At 36.0% G+C, this 20000-nt stretch overlaps 1 protein-coding gene across 8 annotated transcripts in view; it reads right to left on the bottom strand.

The window, feature by feature from the left end:
- Nucleotides 1–20000, bottom strand: part of LOC135195565 (uncharacterized) — a 332933-nt gene that overhangs the window by 150005 nt on the left and 162928 nt on the right. For 5 of the 8 annotated variants that reach the window (XM_064221849.1, XM_064221850.1, XM_064221848.1 and 2 more), the window contains exon 1: nt 16185–17721. The exons of 1 other annotated variant lie outside the window; for it this stretch is intronic. The gene's annotated coding sequence lies outside the window, so the exon portion shown is untranslated. Of the gene's footprint in view, nt 1–16180; nt 17722–20000 lie in introns of those variants that run through there. 2 more of the 8 variants (XM_064221845.1, XM_064221844.1) reach the window with 2 other exon arrangements.

Genomic DNA, 20000 nt, shown 5'->3' with positions numbered 1-20000 from the left:
ATCCAAGACACAAAAAAACCATAAACTGCCTTTTCTTTTCCTCTGCAATCAATTACTGCAAAACCTAAACATTTCCTCTTCCTAGAATGTAGCATAAGGAGACTAAAATTAATTCTCCGTAAAACAGGTAATTGTTATGTCCTTGAGATACTTTTGATGGAACTTGGCCTACAAGTGGAATCTACAGTAATCTCTTATCTAGACTTCCTTCTGGTCTGGGCTACACAATCTGAACTTCCTTCTGGTCTGGGCTACACAATCTACACTTCTTTCTGGTCTGGGCTACACAATCTACACTTCCTTCTGGTCTGGGGTACACAATCTGAACTTCCTTCTGGTCTGGGCTACACAATCTGAACTTCCTCCTGGTCTGGGCTACACAATCTGAACTTCCACCTGGTCTGAGCTACACATTCTACACTTCCTTCTGGGCTGGGCTACACAATCTCACAATCTACACTTCCTTCTGGTCTGTGCTACACAATCTACACTCCCTTCTGGGCTGGGCTACACAATCTACACTTCCTTTCTGGTTTGCACACAATCTACACTTCCTCTGGTCTGTCTGGGCTACACAATATACAACTTCTTTCTGGTCTGAGCTAACACACTCCCCTTCTGGTCTGGGCTACACAATCTACACTTCTTTCTGGTCTGTGCTACACAATCTACACTTCCTTCTGGTCTAGGCTACACAATCTACACTCCCTTCTGGTCTGGGCTACACAATCTACACTTCTTTCTGGTCTGAGCTACACAATCTACACTTCTTTCTGGTCTGAGCTACACAATCTACACTTCTTTCTGGTCTGGGCTACACAATCTGAACTTCCTTCTGGTCTGGGCTACACAATCTACACTTCCTTCTGGTCTGGGCTACACAATCTGAACTTCCTTCTGGTCTAGGCTACACAATCTGAACTTCCTTCTGGTCTGGGCTACAAAAAGCCATTAAGACATCCAAAACTGACAAATTTCATTGGTGATACTTTAGTGGTAATTACAGATCTGACCAAAATATGAACTAATTACTAATTAATGACAAAACTACGGTAATTATTGGGGAAAGATTTGGCAAATAAAAATATCAACGCACTACTATTTAATTACAGAACTACTGTACTTATTAATGTTTTTTGGTTTTCCTTTCAAAATATACTCTTGGCTACCGAGAATTACCTTAGCTTTCATGATAAAATTATCTCATATTTGAATATCTGGCCTCAAATCTCTGTGAATTTCACTCTTCAGTACAACAAAATACAAAATCTTCACTCACTCATATATAGATCAACTTGCAAAGCTGAAACTTCCACAGAACAGAAAATAAATTAGTGCAATAGAATGGAATATATAACTCAGGCCAAGCGCTGGGACCTATGGGGTCATTCAGCGCTGGAAGAGAAATAGAGAGTAAAAGGTTTGAAATGTGTAACAGGAGGAAACCCTCAAAGCAGTTGCGCTATGAAACACTATGTCGGGAGAGGGTTAAAGAAAGTAAGATGGACGAAAGAGAATAAGAACGGAGGTAGAGTAAAGGGATTGGAAGGGGTTGCAGCTAGGGGCCGAAGGGACGCTGCAAAGAACCTTAAGTGACGCCTACAGAGCACCTTGTTCGCCAAGGTGAAACTCCCACAAAGTAGGAATAAATGAGTTGGAGGGAAAATACCGCCATTAGTTCGACACGGAGCATCTCGAGCGTACAACTGAAAAAAAGATCTGGGTAAAACCAGTATGACGTATGCTAATGAGGAAATCGTTGACAACCAAAAGCACCCAGAAATGATTATTATTCAACTTAAATAACATACTGCGTTTAAAAGCAAAGATTTTAACGTGTCACAACCAGAAGTCGCCGGTTATGATAACAATTATGACACCAAAATCATATTTTATGATTATTCAGCGGCACATTTTAGCTAACGTAAGTTGACGTATGTATGTACATACATCCATACATACATAAATTTAAGTTAGTTAATATGTGCTGCTACATAATCATGAAATATAATTCTGTTGCCAGCAATCAGTTACCTAATTATACATACATACATACATACATACATACATACATACATACATACATACATACATACATATATGAAAGTGTATTAATTCCAAGGTAGAGCGAATTGGATACATACATACATACATATATGAAAAGTATATTAATTCCGAGGTAGAGCGAATTGGAAATTAAAGGACATTTCTAGCTTAATGCATGTCTATATGAATCACGGAGATGTGATCAAAATTCATACATACTACATAACATATATGATTAATTAATTCCGAGGTAGAGCGAATTGGAAATTAAAGGACACTTGTAGCTTAATGCATGTATATGAATCCCGGTGATGTGATAAAAATTCATATACACATACATTTATACGAATAACTTGATCACGAAATATATAAAACGTGATGCTATGTATAAATAAAGGTGATGCCACGGAGGAAAATGAAAAGACGAGAATTGCCTAAATCTTTCGGTCTACACGACCCTTTACTTGAGGCATATAGTATAAAATATATGAATATATATACACACATAAAACAAATAAAAGTGGAGTCGTAGTAAACCAACGAACTTTTTTTTTCATTATTTTTATTATAATTATTATTCGCGGCAGGCTATCATTATAAAAATAAATGCGTAATTATGTCATTAATCAAAGCACATTACGTTGTATTTACCGCAGCGATATAAATTAAAAGTAACAAAGACCACTTAAGGGTAGGCTCCACTTTGGGGGGTGCCAATCGTAAAAAAATATTTGCCAAAAAATACACTATCAAGACAGGCTAATGAAATTTTCAGGCATTATTAGCACTATAATATGATTCCCTGTGAGTTTTTTTATCATCCTACAAGGAAAATTATGATTTTATGAAAAAAATGTGAAAAAACGGAAATTTCCGGCCCCTCATACTGAAGGTTATTTGGTGATTGGTGAGAAACTACAGTCTTGAATAGAAATTCGGTCTGACAAAATGTGGTATATCCACCTGGAACATGCACAAAAAAAATTATCAAAATAGAACAGTAAATAAGCACGTAATAACAAAAAAAAGAGCAACAACTTCGTAAGTTCAGCGAAAGCCTGCCAAAAATCAGACTATAGCTAGGAAGAAATATTCAGGAAAAATTCAAATCTCGATTTAGGGACAAAACCTTTTGAGAGTTTGTAGTTATTATGTCACTTGATAGCCTAAAACATCTAAAAATGATATTATTTAGGACAGTCAAGAAAATCCACCTCCAAAAAAAAAAAAAAAAAAAAAAACAAAAAAAAAAAAAAAAAAAAAAAAAAAAAAAAAAAAAAAAAAGGTGGGGGTGGTTTTTTCTTTGATTGTCCTAAATAATATATTTTTAGATGTTTTAGGCTATCAAGTGACATATTACTACAAACTCTCAAAAGGTTTTGTCCTAAATCGAGATTTGAATTTTTAATTTTTCCTGAATATTTCTTCTAGCTATAGTCTGATATTTCGGCGGGGCTTTCGCTGAACTTACAAAGTTGTTGCTCTTTTTTTGTTATTACGTGCTTATTTACTGTTTCTATTTGATAATTTTTTTTGTGCATGTTTCCAGGTGGATATACCAACATTTTGTCAGACCGAATTTCTATTCAAGACTGTAGTTTCTCACCAATCACCAAATAACTTCAGTATGAGGGGCCGGAAATTTCCGTTTTTTCACATTTTTTTTCATAAAATCATTAATTTTCCCTGTAGAATGATAAAACTCACAGGGAATATGCATTATTATAGTGCTAATAATGCCTGAAAATTTCATTAGCCTGTCTTGATTAGTGTATTTTGGCAAATATTTTTTTACGATCGGCACCCCCCAAAGTGGAGCCTACCCTTAACAACTATAAATGCTAGTAATAAGGAATTTTCTCTCTACTTCCGTTTTCCCACCGTGATACAGCTTTATTCGTTAAGTGGGTCGATTATTTCACTCGGTATTAAGTTCAATTTATCTTCCTTACCCTTTATTCCTTTTTCTCTCATTCCCTCTATTACTCTTCTTAACTCTGTTTTTTTCTATTTCCTCTATTCAAACTAATAACATCTACATTAAATGAAATTGCCTGTAGGGGAGGGTAGTGCCATCTGTGCACCTCGCGTGGCCCACTGTAGGCATTACTCAAGGGATGAACCCACTTTTTAGTCTTTTAATTTAACCTCCGTTCCCTCTCCCTTTCTTCAGAATTGCTGTCCAACCTCTCTATCTATTATTTCCTAGTGCAAATCTGGTTTTTTTTTCTCAGTTCCACCTTTAAAATATTCGCGATTTATCTTGATTTTCTGCCTTAATTTACCTTGCTGTCCAACCACTCCAACTCACTCTTGTTAAGTGCCGATTGGCCGAAAAGTGCCCAAGAGTTTGGCTTAACAGGATACAGTTCATCAATATTAAATGAGGTTGCTTCACAATACTTATAAATATAATCTTGCCTTTCTGACGGCAAAATGTATTACAACCTGTAAACAGACGACGAGTTAATATATAAAAAAGGGGGTTATTAAACATATTTCCCTTCGAATAATATTATCACATCTTTTACATTTGCGTTAAACGAAAACCAGAAAAGAAATAATGGATGGAAACTAGAACTGAAGAGATACAACACATCCCATTGTGGGAACTTCTTCATATACAAGATATGTGACACGTGGAATAAACTCCCACCAGAAGTTGTAAATAAGCAACAGTGTGGAAGAATTTGAAAGAAAGATAGACAAAATCATTAGGAGTTCGCTGTGAATGCATAGTAGAACCTGCCCCTACAGATAAGTGAGCACACGATGTCTCCTCTTAGGATAGACTAATGAGTCTTTGAGACATCCTAATTCTTGTAACGTTACTAAAAAAAAATAACGTAAGAAAAAGGTACATCCGTATTCCGTCCTCGGGTTCATGATAGCCCAAGGCAAACCAGAATTACGGAGCGAATTTGAAAAAGAAATCACAATAACTGTATCCCCGTAGGAAGGTAGTGCCGCCAGTGCACCTCATGCAGTGCACTGTAGGCATTACTTAAGGTTTTTTTTGCTGCGTGCCTTCCTTAGGCCGCTAGCTGCAACCCCTTTCATTACTTTTACTCTACCTCCTTTCATATTCTCTTTCTTCCATCTTACTTTCCATCCTTTCTTCACAGTTGATCCATTGAGTAACTGCTTTGAAGTTTTCTTTCTGCCACGCCTTTCAAACCTTTTACTGTCAATTTCCGTCTCAGCTCTGAATGACCTCATAGGTCCCAGCGCTTGGCCTTTGGCCTAAATTCTATATTCAATTCGAACGTACGAAGGATACATTTATCTGTAAATAATCTTGTTTGCGCCTAAGGGCGGGGAACCTTTACTGGCTGGGGGAATGTGGGAGGGGGGAAGGGGGAGAGGGGGGCATTGGACTTCCCCTAAAGTAGAATCATCAGTGGTACCAACGGCCAACTAGGGTCAAAGAAAACAGCCATGGGGAGGGATAGCAACCGCACTTTTTATAAATGGGGAAAAACAGGTAGTATGGTATATATACACATAATATATTTGCGCATTTGCATAAACGACTATGTTCTTGTGAATATTGCATCTACCCCATCTTCAAATTAATAATAATAATAATAATAATAATAATAATAATAATAATAATAATAATAATAATAATAATAATATACAAACAAATCCACAGTTACGTTGCCTAACTGTACAAACATATCTAAGTATAATCTGTACATTTGCATCAATGTGGATGTATTACTCCAATAATAATAATAATAATAATAATAATAATAATAATAATAATTTATCAAAAGTAATGGCTACTTCAGATTCTTCTCTATTTTTCGAATAGCGGCTTTTTCGGTACTATGTTTAAACAGGCTAGTAGGGCGCCTATGGAAAGAGAGAGAGAGAGGAGAGAGAGAGAGAGAGAGAGAGAGAGAGAGAGAGAGAGAGAATGACTTTGATGACTATGATATAGTTTATCTATAAACAGACAAAATTTAAATATATACACTGATCTTGACCCAGCTTTTAATAACGTATGCTTGAGAGAGGGTCTGCTTCCTAAGTACAATAAATAATAATAATAATAATAATAATAATAATAATAATAATAATAATAATAATAATAATAATAATAATATTTTGGAAGAAGACCCGCTTTTAAACAAATTCCAATGAATAAAATGGCAGAATTCAGCGAATTAATCTTATATATTATCTTTTCTATTTTTCTTATTATTCGCTTTTCTGGCTCAGCGAGAAAAGCGAGTATAATAAGAAAAATAGAAAAAGATAATATATAAGATTAATTCGCAGCATCCTGACCATTTTGTTTCAATAGAATAATAATATAATAATAATATAATATAATAATAATATAATAATAATATAATAAAATAATAATAATAATAATAATAGCATAAATAACCTAAAAAAAAATTCAAAACCAGCGAGTATATAAAAAAGAAAAACAAATAACCCCCCCAAAAAAAGAATTCAGTCACATTTCCATCACCTGTCGAAAAGAAAAAAAAAAAAAAAAAAAAACTTCATAACAAAGACACCGCCGACATCCAGAGCCAATCAAGATAAAACTTTCGTTTTCAGCCGAGCCGACTCGTGGTGAAAGGGAAAGCGCTTGACCGCAGTCTACAAAGAAGTGTGTGTGTGTGTGTGTGTGTGTGTGTGTGTGTGTGTGTGTGTGTGTGTGTGTGTTAGTTCATTCTACTCGTTTTTTTTTTTTTTTTTGTAGTATCGTGTAGAAAGTGGGTGTACTTCATCTGGATCAATAATAATAATAATAATTCATAATAATAAAATTGTTAATGATTAATAGTAATTTTTATACTACATAGTATTTTTATTATTATTATTATTTATTATTATTATTAAATATTATTTTTTATTATTGATTACATAGTTTTTATTTATTATTATATATTTATTATTATTATATTTATTATTATTATTATTATTATCATCATCATATGAAGAAAGTAGACCTTCTTCTTAACAGAACCAATAATAATAATAATAATAAAATAATAATAATAATAATAATAATAATAATAATAATAATAATTATTATTATTACTATTATTATATAAAAATATTAATAATAATATTTTATTATGATTATTATTATTCCAGAGGACTGTGATAGAGCAAAAAAAAATAATAATAATAATTTAATATAACCAGTAAATGTAAAATAATGAAAAACCAATCAGGTGCCCCCGTCTATCGGCAATGACCTTCCCAAGCCACTAACGCTCCCCAGTCTCCAGCGTCCGCACGAGAAGAGCAGTGCGAGCTTACCACCTCTGCAAGACGGCTTGACTCAGGGACTTAATCCTCTGTTCAGCCAATGAAAATGCAGCGCCCATCAGACAGAGCACCTGGGCACAATAAATACCGCCGAACGACCCCATTTCAATCAGTTCAAGCTCACCTTTCCTTGAAAATGAACCGATTGATACGGTTGGAAACGTTGGAATTCCGTTACACCCTTAGACTAAGATTTGTTAACCACTTTTGTTATCATATCATAAATTATTATTTTTAGAAAACATTTCTTTCATCGAGATATGAACATCGGCCAGCTATTAGCAAATATCAGCCCTGATGAGAAGAGAATAATAAGAAGAATTGAAAGACCATATATAAAATCAATTCCACTGATGCTGCCATCATCTTTAACAAAACATGTGAGAGAGGGTCTCCTACCTTCAAATACAATAATAATAATAATAATATTCTAGAAACAGACCATCCTTCAAACATGTTTTATTGAATATAAATGCTGCCATTATATTCAATAATAATAATAATAATAATAATAATAATAATACACAAAGCACTACACCCAAGAGCAAATACGGACAGACTATACATAACACGAAAGGAAGGAGGGAGAGGACTACTAAGTATAGAGGACTGCGTCAACATCGAAAACAGAGCACTGGGGCAATATCTGAAAACCAGTGAAGACGAGTGGCTAAAGAGTGCATGGGAAGAAGGACTAATAAAAGTAGACGAAGACCCAGTAAATATACAGAGACAGGAGAAAGACAGAAAGAACAGAGGACTGGCACAACAAACCAATGCACGGACAATACATGAGACAGACTAAAGAACTAGCCAGCGATGACAATTGGCAATGGCTACAGAGGGGAGAGCTAAAGAAGGAAACTGAAGGAATGATAACAGCGGGCACAAGATCAGGCCCTAAGAACAACCAGATATGTTCAAAGTACGATAGACGGAAATAACATCTCTCCCATATGTAGGAAGTGCAATACGAAAAATGAAACCATAAACCACATAGCAAGTGAATGCCCGGCACTTGCACAGAACCAGTACAAAAGAGGCATGATTCAGTGGCAAAAGCCCTCCACTGGAGCCGCTGTGCAAGAAACCATCAAGCTACCTTCACAGTAATAAGTGGTAGCGAGCACCAACCTGAAGGAGTGATAGAAAACGATCAGGCAAAGATCCTCGGGACTATGGTATCAGAACGGATAGGGTGATACGTGCAAACAGACCAGACGTGACATTGATTGACAAAGTCAAGAAGAAAGTATCACTCATTGATGTCGCAATACCATGGGACACCAGAGTTGAAGAGAAAGAGAGGGAAAAAATGGATAAGTATCAAGATCTGAAAATAGAAAATAAGAAGGATATGGGATATGCCAGTGGAAATCATACCCATAATCATAGGAGCACTAGGCACGATCCCAAGATCTGAAAAGGAATCTAGAAAAACTAGAGGCTGAAGTAGCTCCAGGACTCATGCAGAAGAGTGTGACCTAGAAACGGCACACATAGTAAGAAAAGTGATGGACTCCTAAGGAGCAGGATGCAACCCGGAACCCCACACTATAAATACCACCCAGTCGAATTGGAGGACTGTGATAGAGCAAAAAAAAAAAAAAAAAATAAATAATAATAATAATAATAATAATAATAATAATAATAATAATAATAATAATAATATAATAATAATAATAATAATTAATAATAATACGTTTTGACATAATCCTTCAATATAACCGGAAAAATATTAAAAATTATTACGTAACACCCGGTACATTATTTAAGGTAATTACATCAATAATCCTCAGGAGAGAGAGAGAGAGAGAGAGAGAGAGAGAGAGAGAGAGAGAGAGAGAGAGAGAGAAAGCCTCCAACCCCATCATTGCCTTAATATTATGTAAGCCAAGGACGACTCGCGAGAGAAAATCACATGACGGCGGGGAATCTCTCTCTCTCTCTCTCTCTCTCTCTCTCTCTCTCTCTCTCTCTCTCTCTCTCTCTTGGGAGATGAATATCAAACAGGCCGACAGACAGACATTCGAACTTGGCGGTACGAAGTGCGTTGGTTATTTCATGACATTACCGTCATCATATCAGTCATTATCTCATGACATTACCATCATCATATCACAGTCATTATCTCCTGACATTACCGTCATCATATCACTGTCATTGTCTCATGACAGTACCATCATCATATCACAGTCATTATCTCCTGACATTACCGTCATCATATCACTGTCATTATCTCATGACATTACCGTCATCATACCAGTCATTATCTCATGACATTACCGTCATCATACCAGTCATTATCTCAAGACAGTACCGTCATCATACCAGTCATTATCTCATGACAGTACGTCACCATATCACTGTCATTATCTCATGACATTACCGTCATCATACCACAGTCATTGTCTCGTGACAGTACCCTCATCACATCACTGTCATCATATCACGTCATTGCCCTCATCATCATCTTATGCCATGCCCGTCATCATAACTCCATCATTACATCCCCGTCATCATCATATCACTGTCATTATTATCCTGCGCTCGAACAGCGGCATTATATATTATTCACCTTAATATATAATTTATATAATTCGACATTTTATCAAAATTATTCGTCTAAATTCAAAATTCTTTTCCAAAGTCCAGTGAATTTAATATTAAACGAGAGAGAGAGAGAGAAGAGAGAGAGAGAGAGAGAGAGAGAGAGAGAGTCACCGAATCTCAAAAGCTGAAAAAAGAGAAGTGATAACCGAAGAAAATGATCAATGATCCGGATCAACGATGGTGTATTATAGCGTAGTGGTAAAGAAGTGGTATAGCAGTGGTACTGGGAGGGGAGTAGAGTGGAGTGGAGGGTTTACTGTGATGGGAAATGTAGGTATTTCACTTTCCACCTGAATCTTCACTTTCCGTAACTTCATAAATATTTACCCTTCAGTCAAATAACTTTATTTGATCACTCAAGTGTAGCGTATGGATGCTTGCTTGCTTGCTTGCGCGCATATTCATTCGTAGTCTACCCAATCACAAAAACGCTTAAACGCACAATAAAATTTATTAAAATTGTTTTTTCGATATCTTCTCAATCTTTGCGTAACTAGAAGATATATTTTACGTTCGTCGATTAATTTTGCGAGTGAATAAACATAAAATTACATATTATTATTATTATTATTATTATTATTATTATTATTATTATTATTATTATTATTATTATTATTATTATTGAAATTCAAACTTCCAAAGGATATTACGGTCTTCATTCGAAAGAAGTTACAGAAATTAATGGTAAATACAAACAGAAGAGATCATATACAAGAAAGGAAAAAAATAAATAAAATAAATATATAAATAGATAAAAATGCGAGCAAATTATTACATTCACGTAAATCATAAACTGATAGCAAATTCCTTCGTCGAATACAAATGCATTTTTGTTTACTTAAAATATATAAATTTAAATATAAATATAAATATAATATAGTAAATATAAATATAAATATAAATATAAAAGACTTTCTAACATTTTCGATAAGAAATAATTTACCGAAAAGTCGGAAAAAGATAAAAGTAAAAAAAATTTAGAAAATTGTCAAAAAGAGAGAAAGCAATAATAGTCAGGTATCGTAATCTATCGCAGACTATCGCAGACGACGTGATTTACGATACCTCAACTGAAGTTAAATTGAAAGAGGAAAAGTCCATTTATACTTTCTCCACGTAATTTAACTGCAGGAAACAATATAAATTAAATGAGAGAGAGAGAGAGAGAGAGAGAGAGAGAGAGAGAGAATAGTCTTGAGGCACTCCTTCCCATTTTCTTCAAGTGGAAGTCAATTAAAGAAAACGAATGGTGACGCTTCTTTTATATCCGGGACTTAAATAAAAACGCTGACATTCGTAGTGAGGTCGAATAACCACGAACAATGTCATTAATATTTATACACTAAGACGTTGTGTTGTTGATATAAATGTCTTATGAAGTACTTGAGTATAACTTCGTTTGAATATAAACCTGTGATTTTAATTTGTTACAAATTTTGATTAGTTATCTCTCAAGTTCATTATATATATTATATATATATATATATATATATATATATATATATAATATATATATATACATATATATATATATATATATATATATAAGTCCTCACAAACAGACCACATACGTACGAACAAACAAACAAACCCACTCCGCCAATGCAAATCAAATCCAGCTACTAAAGAAAAAAACAGAATAAATTATAAAAAAAAAAAATTAAAAACCTGACATTCCACTGTGGGAAAAAGAGGCAACGCAAACACGGATACTCATCATCATCATCATCATCATCATCATCATCATTTTCTTGACCCAAATTCCTCCCGCTACTGCTTCCTCCATGCGAACACGTGAGCAAATATTATACAAGTACTTTAGCAACACAGTCAGTCATCTTGCCTCTATAGCAAACAACGATTTCTTCTTTCTTCCTCTTCTTCTGCTTCTTTTTCTTCTTCTTCAAGTTCTTCTTCTTCTTCTTCAAGTTCTCGAATCTCTTTCCAATTAGCTGACATTGGTCTAGTTTGCGGGAAAGGTGGAATGGGTGGTGGTAGAGGGGGGACTGATATGGTTAGGGGGACGAATCTTGGACCCAGGTACGTTTTCTTTCGTCATATAGAAAATGGATGTTTCCGTTGCAGTAGTGGAGACGAAGTTTGTATTTCGTTATCATTAGTGCTATGCCTTTTTTTAAATTATGGTTTATTATATATAATAAACCATAATTTAAACCATATATATAATACACAATACATAAACATATATATATAAATATATCATATATGTGTCTATATATCATAAAAAATAATAAATAAACATTAAAATTAAGTTGAATATTTTTCTACTTAACAGCGAAGAGACGGAAAACCCACCAGCATTGAAGTGAGAGAGTGAGAGAGAGAGAGAGAGAGAGAGAGAGAGAGAGAGAGAGAGGTCAGATACCTGCGCCAATAAGTCTCTCTACTTAAGTAACGTCAAAATGGCCTCATTGACAAACATATTATTCAAATATTCCTGAAAGGAGGAGACCATGAGAATTTAATTTAAAAAGTACTGGTTTGACATGAAGGCCTGATCAGGTCGGCTGAATCCAGTTCACAGTTTCTACGCGTTATCCCACGAGAGAGACGAGAGAGAGAGAGAGAAGAGAGAGAGAGGAGAGGAAAATAGGTAAAGATAACAGAGAGAGGATTACACGTCGTACAATTATACAGGGTGTCCATAAAGTTCCAGTACCATTACAAGCTATAAATACTTGTAATGGTACTGGGAGTTTATGGACACCCTGTATATATATATATATATATATATATATATATATATATATATATATATATATATATATAATGTCTTTAACTGTAATACAACAGTATAATATGAAGATAAAGGGTAAATGGTTTTTATGGGTCTCTTATCTTCATATGTATATATATAAATATAAATATATATATATATAGTATATATATATATATATATAGAGAGAGAGAGAGAGGAGAGAGAGAGAGAGAGAGAGAGAGAGGTAAGGGAATGAAGTGGAAAGACAACGAAAGAGAGAGATGATGGAGGAAGGGAAAGATAAGGATAAGACAGGAAGAAAGAGAGGTAAGGAGGTGAGGAGAGAGAGAGAGAGAGAGAGGAGAGAGAGAGCGAAATAAGGAAGGAGAAGAGAGAGGGGGAGGTGAGGAGAGAAAGATACGGAAGGGAGAGAGAGATAGATATGGAGGTGAGGAGAGAAAGAGAGAGAGAGAGGAGAGAGAGAGAGAGAGAGAGAGAGAGAGAGAGAGAGAGAGGAAACAATCCCATTCAAATCAATAGACCAAAAAAAAAAAAAAAAAAAAAAAAAATGAGGTCGAAACCTCTCGACATGCTACGCCAATACGTGACTCAACAGACATGAACCAATCAACGCATCAAAATCAGGCTGTCAATAACCACTCCATTAGGAAAAACAACTTCTAAGAGACGATGCGAAGCAACGGACCCGGACTGACAAGGCATAAACGAAGCTACTCATAACTCCCCAAGCAATTATATTTGACACTATTTCCCCCCCCCACCCCCCGCCCCCAAAACCCCCCGGGGGCCACTCGATTAAGTGCCAAAGACGCATAGAGAATTGTGGGTAATTCATGCTGATGATGTGCGCTGTAAATCACGCGAAAGGCCCTCCTGAATTATTCGCTTTCCATAATCTATGACATTGCCCAAGAAACGTGAATGAGGTACTGTACTGTAGCCACGAGAGGCGTTGGGGGCGTGGGAGAGGAAGAAAGAAAGAAGAAGGAGAGAGAGAGAGAGGAAAGAAGAGGAAAGAGAGAGAAAAGAGAGAGAGATAAGAGAGAAGGAAGAGAAGAGAAGAGAAGAGAGAGAGAGGGAGAGAGAAAGAGGAGGAAGGAAGAAAAGAGACAGAGGATGAGAAAAAAGGATATGAAAGAAAGAACAGTGAGAAAAAGAGAGAATATATATATATATAATATATATATATATAGTATATATATATATTATATACAACATTGCATAATCTATAATTCTCTCTCTCTCTCCCTCTATATATATATATATATAATATTATATATATATATATATATATATATATATATATATATATATATATATATATATATATATATATATATATATATATATATATAGAGAGAGAGAGAGAGGAGAGAGAGAGAGAGAGAGAGAGAGAGAGAGAATTAATTAGCCCAAATAAACCGTCATAATCGGTGTAAATGCCACTGAATTACAATCGGACTTATTCCAAGCACGATGCTCAACGACGGTACACAGAATGCAAGTACCCAATCTTTTCGCCGCTAACTTTAACAAATATCTTCTGTCTTTTTAAATATCTCCTCTTAAAAAAAAAAGTGAAACAAAAAGCGATTTTACTTCTTGAATGTTATTTCGTCAACGACTTAAAAGAATTCGCCCGCTGAAACTCTTCTTTAAAATAAAAAAAAAATAAAAAAATAAAAATTCGCGCGGCAAACTTGCGCGCGTAATGTACCTTTACAATAAATTTATATTCGCTCGGAAAGTAAATTCGGCAAACGACATCCTAATCGACTCCGAAGAATAAATAGTTTATCATTCTACCTGGTAACCTTCCATACTATCTATCTATTATTATTATTATTATTATTATTATTATTATTATTATTATTGTTATTATTATTGTTATTATTATTATTAAAAATACTCATAGATTTATTTTCAAATATATGTACATATACTTTTATTATTATTATTATTATTATTATTATTATTATTATTATTATTATTATTATTATTATTATTATTATCATTATTATTTCATCCAAAAGGACACTTAAGTAAACACAAATTTCACATTTAAAAAAAAATTTGTTTGTCCCAATCCACTTTGCAGATCAAAATCATATATGGCGTTTAATCATTTTAACATAGGCTTATAAGCAGAGAGAGAGAGAGAGAGAGAGAGAGAGAGAGAGAGAGAGAGTTACAAGCATTAGGATATCTCAAAGACTTGTTAGTCCATCCTAAGAGGAGACACCGTGAGTTCACTTATCTCTAGGAGCAGGTTTTACTGAAAAAGAGAGAGAGAGAGAGAGAGAGAGAGAGAGAGAGAGAGAGAGAGAGAGAGAGAGAGAGGAAGTAGACACTCTCTTAAAACAATTCCCTTCAATGGGATGAAATTACACTTCAGTCACTATATACAGGAGGCTAACACGCTCAGTGCAGTTCTGACTATATAATATTTTTAGCAGTAATAAAATTTTGTTCACTAAACAGTATTTTCTTCTTGAATTAACCACAACACAGAATTGCTTTTTACCATCAATGCAGTGTTGTCAATGGCTATTTCATTTTTGTCTAAAATGAAATTTCAATGACTGTACATCATCAATACAACTACAACCTTTAATCAGTATTATTCCACAACATTAACAGTGTCTTAAGTATTGTTGCGTATTTCAGTTTGAAAAAAATACTTCACCTATATGCAGTCTTTTAACACCAGAAATGTCAGTGGCGCTATACATCAATGTTGGAAACACCACGCAACCCCCCCCACCCCCACCCCCATCCACCGTCACCCCCCTAACCCCACATTAATAAGAAATGCTTCAATCTTCACGAAATACAACTTCAACCTTTAGTTAGTATAACTTCTTTTGATTAATACTGTTTTAAATATTGTTACGTATTCTAATCTTCAAAAACCAGTGTTTTGAATATTGTTACGCATTCTAATCTTTAAAAAGAAGAGTTTTGAATATTGTTACGCATTCTAATCTTTAAAAAGAAGTGTTCTAAATATTGTAACGTATTTCAATCCTTAAACATAAGAAAGGCACTTTACCTACGATCAATACTGTTTTCTCTACTGTTGCGTATTTCAGTCTTTTAAGAAAAAAAAAATCAGTTACTTCGCCTAAGATTAAAACTGTCTATTGTTACGTATTTCAATCTTTAAAAAAATAAAAATAAATAAATTCTTAAGTTACTTCACCTGCTATAATACTGTCTATTGCTACATACTTTAGTCTCAAAAAATAAACAAATCTATAAATAAATAAAATAAGTAAAAAAAAGTTACATCACCTACCATAATACTGTTTTGCCTATTGTTACATACTTTAATCTTCAACAAATAAATAAATAAATAAATAAAACAAGTAAAAAAGCTTACTTCACCTTCCATGATACTGTCTTACCTATTGTTACATACTTCAATCTTCAAAAATAAATATATAAATAAATAAAATAAATAAATAAATAAAGTTACTTCACCTACATGCAGGAACGGGCAAGACCCACGTTGATTATCCAAGTTAAGACGCGTGGTTATCCAATCAAGAACCTTCCTGGCCTTCGTCAGCAGCAAAGCTCCTCGGCACTTCTGACGGAGAGAGACAGAAAGAGAGAGAGAGAGAGCTTGCCTCTTCCTCTGCTGTCTGTCCTGACGGGGCAACAGCGAGCCAGTCACTATACGGCAGACGAGGACCTATTGGACTGAACGACGAAGTATAGAGGTCCTTTGGCGAGGCGCTCTCTTCGTATAGGATGTCCGTTCCGCGTCCTTCGTCGGGGGTACCTCGAAGCCGCTCAACAAGGCCGTTCGACCAAGAGGTCACTTACAATGACATAACTTCGAAGACTTCTGATCTCGGCTAAGGATGCGACGACACGCGAAAGAGGGAACTCACTGCTGACGAGGAACACAAGGTCCTACAAAGGTCACCTTCAGGTAGTTACAACAACGTCCGGGGAAGAAGTAGAGAAGACGCTCGTTCTCTGCCTTCAGATTGCAAAGGATAGTCTTGTTGTTCCTTTTCCTGTGGCCGGAGGAAAGGAAATTCTCCATGTATCAGACGACCAAGGATTGACCTTTCTATCAAAACAAAACAAGGGATGATTTTTTTTTTCCTATTGTCAAAAAGGTTATCTATTTTATTAACACTTCTTCTATGATTTAAAAATGAACTACTTTGAATATGATACAACAATCTTTTTTTTTTACTTCATCTATCAGAATATGGTCTTTTTCTCTCTCTTATTATCAACTAAGTCCTTTTTTTGGGGGGGTGTCTATTAACAACGTCTTTCGTTTTTCTCGCAGCAACAGCAAACAGAAAAGCAAAGTCCCTCTTTGACAATTTTCAAACTGTACTGATTAAGTCTTCCTTTGTTTAAACTACGAACCACACTTCAGATTATCCCGCACTGGCAAAATCCCCTAACACAAACCTTTAAATTTTTTTTTAAAAGATCAATTTAGAAGCAGCGAAGGTCAGGAAGCGCGCCCTTGATCAACCGTCCGACGAAGGCTAAGCGAGAAGGGTCCTCTACTACTACTACAAGATCTCGTAAAACGCATCTGAACAAACAAGTCTTCGAGGTCCTTCTTCTTCTCAAGCCGTCACATCCTTGGCGATGTTCTCCTCCTTCGGAGACGAAAAAAAAATAAAAAAACAGTAAGTTGGCCTCAAGCGCAAATCACGGAGAGATGTTTGTCCATAGGCCTGTGAAGAAGTGTCATGTACTGGTCATATTATCCTGCTGAGGCGAAGGTCAGTCTTCCAAATGGGCACAACACCGAGAAATCGTGAGATTCGATCGACGTTGTCGGGCGGACGAATGCAGATCCCAAATGGACAACAACGAGAAGAGCGTCCCTCTTTCTTTCTCGCTGTGGTATCTCTCTGTCCCTGCGTGTCCCACCAAACAGATGACCTCAGGTGGGCCTTCTGGCACAGACTGAGGACAATCGTACGATGGGGGCTGAATGTCGGGCACCTGCAGGCCCTCCCACGCCTCGGCTGACGGGCATTAATCACTTCTTTCCTGTGCCCAGCAGCCTCATCGCTCCTGAGGTTATGTAAGAGCGAAATGGACACGGCCAGGCCACGCACGCACGCACGTACACTCACACACATGCACGTGTAAATGTACGGGAACAATGTCATCATACATATGAGCGCAAAATAATAATTTTTCGGAAACATTTGCTCACGAAACAGACGCTTCGAACACCTCTACCCAGTACAGTTATATATATATATACCCTCAGTCAACAATGTCCCAGAAAGAATGACCTCACCTGACCCTTCAAACGTCCCTGAACCCCTCGTGACCTGAAGGGGGGGAAATATGCAGGATCAACACAGGCTTCAAATCGTGGCATCCAGCGCTATCAATTGATTGATAAGATAAAGTTCAGTGCCGTTGCACTGGTCACCGTCGCGCCCAGCTTGGCCAAACACACCAAAGAGCTACAACGGGTCCAGTGCGATCTAGAGTAAGTACTTCCTGTTATTTCGTGATTAAAACAAACATACACACGCACAACCTCTACCAATACACACATCCTCCTCTATCTACCAACATCCTACTACATCGAGGTGAATTTTCGCCGGGCGAGTGCAGATGCACCCGAAAAAATACACCCATGTGAAAGATTACGAACGAAATTGCTAATACAGATGCACCAAAAAAATAATTAAAAAAAAAAATAAAATAAAAAAGCCATTGTGAAATGGTTTATAAATAACATATGAAAACAGATGCATAATCTTCAATTATTCAAGTAGGGTTCCAATCCTACATTATTCCAGCTGTTATAATAACGTATGAACCAAAAAATTAATAAAATAAAATAAAAGGCCATTGTGAAATGGTTTATAAATAACATGAAAACAGATATAATCCTTAATTATTCAAGTAGGGTTACAATCCTACATTATTCCAGCAATTGTTATAATAATGTAGGGTTACAATCCTACATTATTCCAGCTGTTATAATAACGTAGGGTTACAATCCTACATTATTCCAGTTGTTATAATAACATAGGGTTACAATCCTACATTATTCCAGTTGTTATAATAACGTACGGTTACAATCCCACATTATTCCAGTCATTATAATGATCCTGATTGATTCAAGTAGAGATATAATCCCAAAATATTCAAGCAGAGGTATAACCCTATACATTAATGTACTCTCGCAAGGACAGATGTACTCAAACATTAATCAAACTAGTAGGCTAAGTACACATGTACTTCTTCCTAAAAAAAAAGGGGGGGGGGGCGAGGGGGGCTTGCTCATGGAATATTCCTTCGTGCATGTGCAACGGTCAACGTCCGAATGCTATGTGGAATCACGTCTCCAAGCAGCTGAAACTGAATTCAGAAGAAGCCCCATTTGCCTCAGTCGCCCAGACAACGGAAATTCTAATGAGTCGTCCTATTTAACTTGATCAGACTCAGCTACGCGGCTGCATAACGGTGCGTCTCCACACTGGCAGTGATACAAGTCGAAAACACGCGTCTGCAACTTATAGCATGCACGTCGCAAACATGTTGAATACGAGTAGACGACCAGCATCTCCACACTGGCAGTGATGCAAGTCGAAAACACATGTCAGCGACTTATCGCATACACGTCGCAAACATGATGAATACGAGTAGACGACCAGCATCTCCACACTGGCAGTGATGCAAGTCGAAAACACACGTCTGCAACTTATCGCATACACGTCGCAAACATGATGAATACGAGTAGACGACCAGCATCTCCACACTGGCAGTGATGCAAGTCGAAAACACACGTCTGCAACTTATAGCATACACATCGCAAACATGCTGAATACGAGTAGACGACCAGCATCTTCCAAAGGGTCATTCTCCAATGACAGTCGTTTGTTTTTAACATGTTTGTGATGCGTGGGCGATAAATTGCCAACACGTTTTTAGGACATATTCACGCCGCGCATTGCTGTAGTTTGGACTTTACTCGAACGCTCAAGTTCTGACGTAGTCGCTGATGACGATAATATAAAAAAAAATAAAAAGTAAACACCTGAAAGACCTCAGAGGGTGGAAAGTACGATGGAAGAAAGAGAATCTGAAAGGAGGTACGGTAAAAGGAACGAAGAGGTTGCAGCTAGGGGTCGAAGGGACGCTGCAAAGAACCTTAAGTAATAATGCCTACAGTCCCACCGACTGGGGAACGAGATACCGGAAATCATTCCAGGTATTCTTGACAATATGGTTGCGTCTGGTTACTAAGTGACTACAGATGAACTTTTCTTCAATCCACTTTCAAACTGAA

Source organism: Macrobrachium nipponense, chromosome 16, assembly GCF_015104395.2.
Source record: "Macrobrachium nipponense isolate FS-2020 chromosome 16, ASM1510439v2, whole genome shotgun sequence".
NCBI classification, from domain to species: domain Eukaryota; kingdom Metazoa; phylum Arthropoda; class Malacostraca; order Decapoda; family Palaemonidae; genus Macrobrachium; species Macrobrachium nipponense.
The sequence above is the reverse complement of the archived record's forward strand: the minus strand, read 5'-3'. Positions and strand labels throughout refer to the sequence as shown.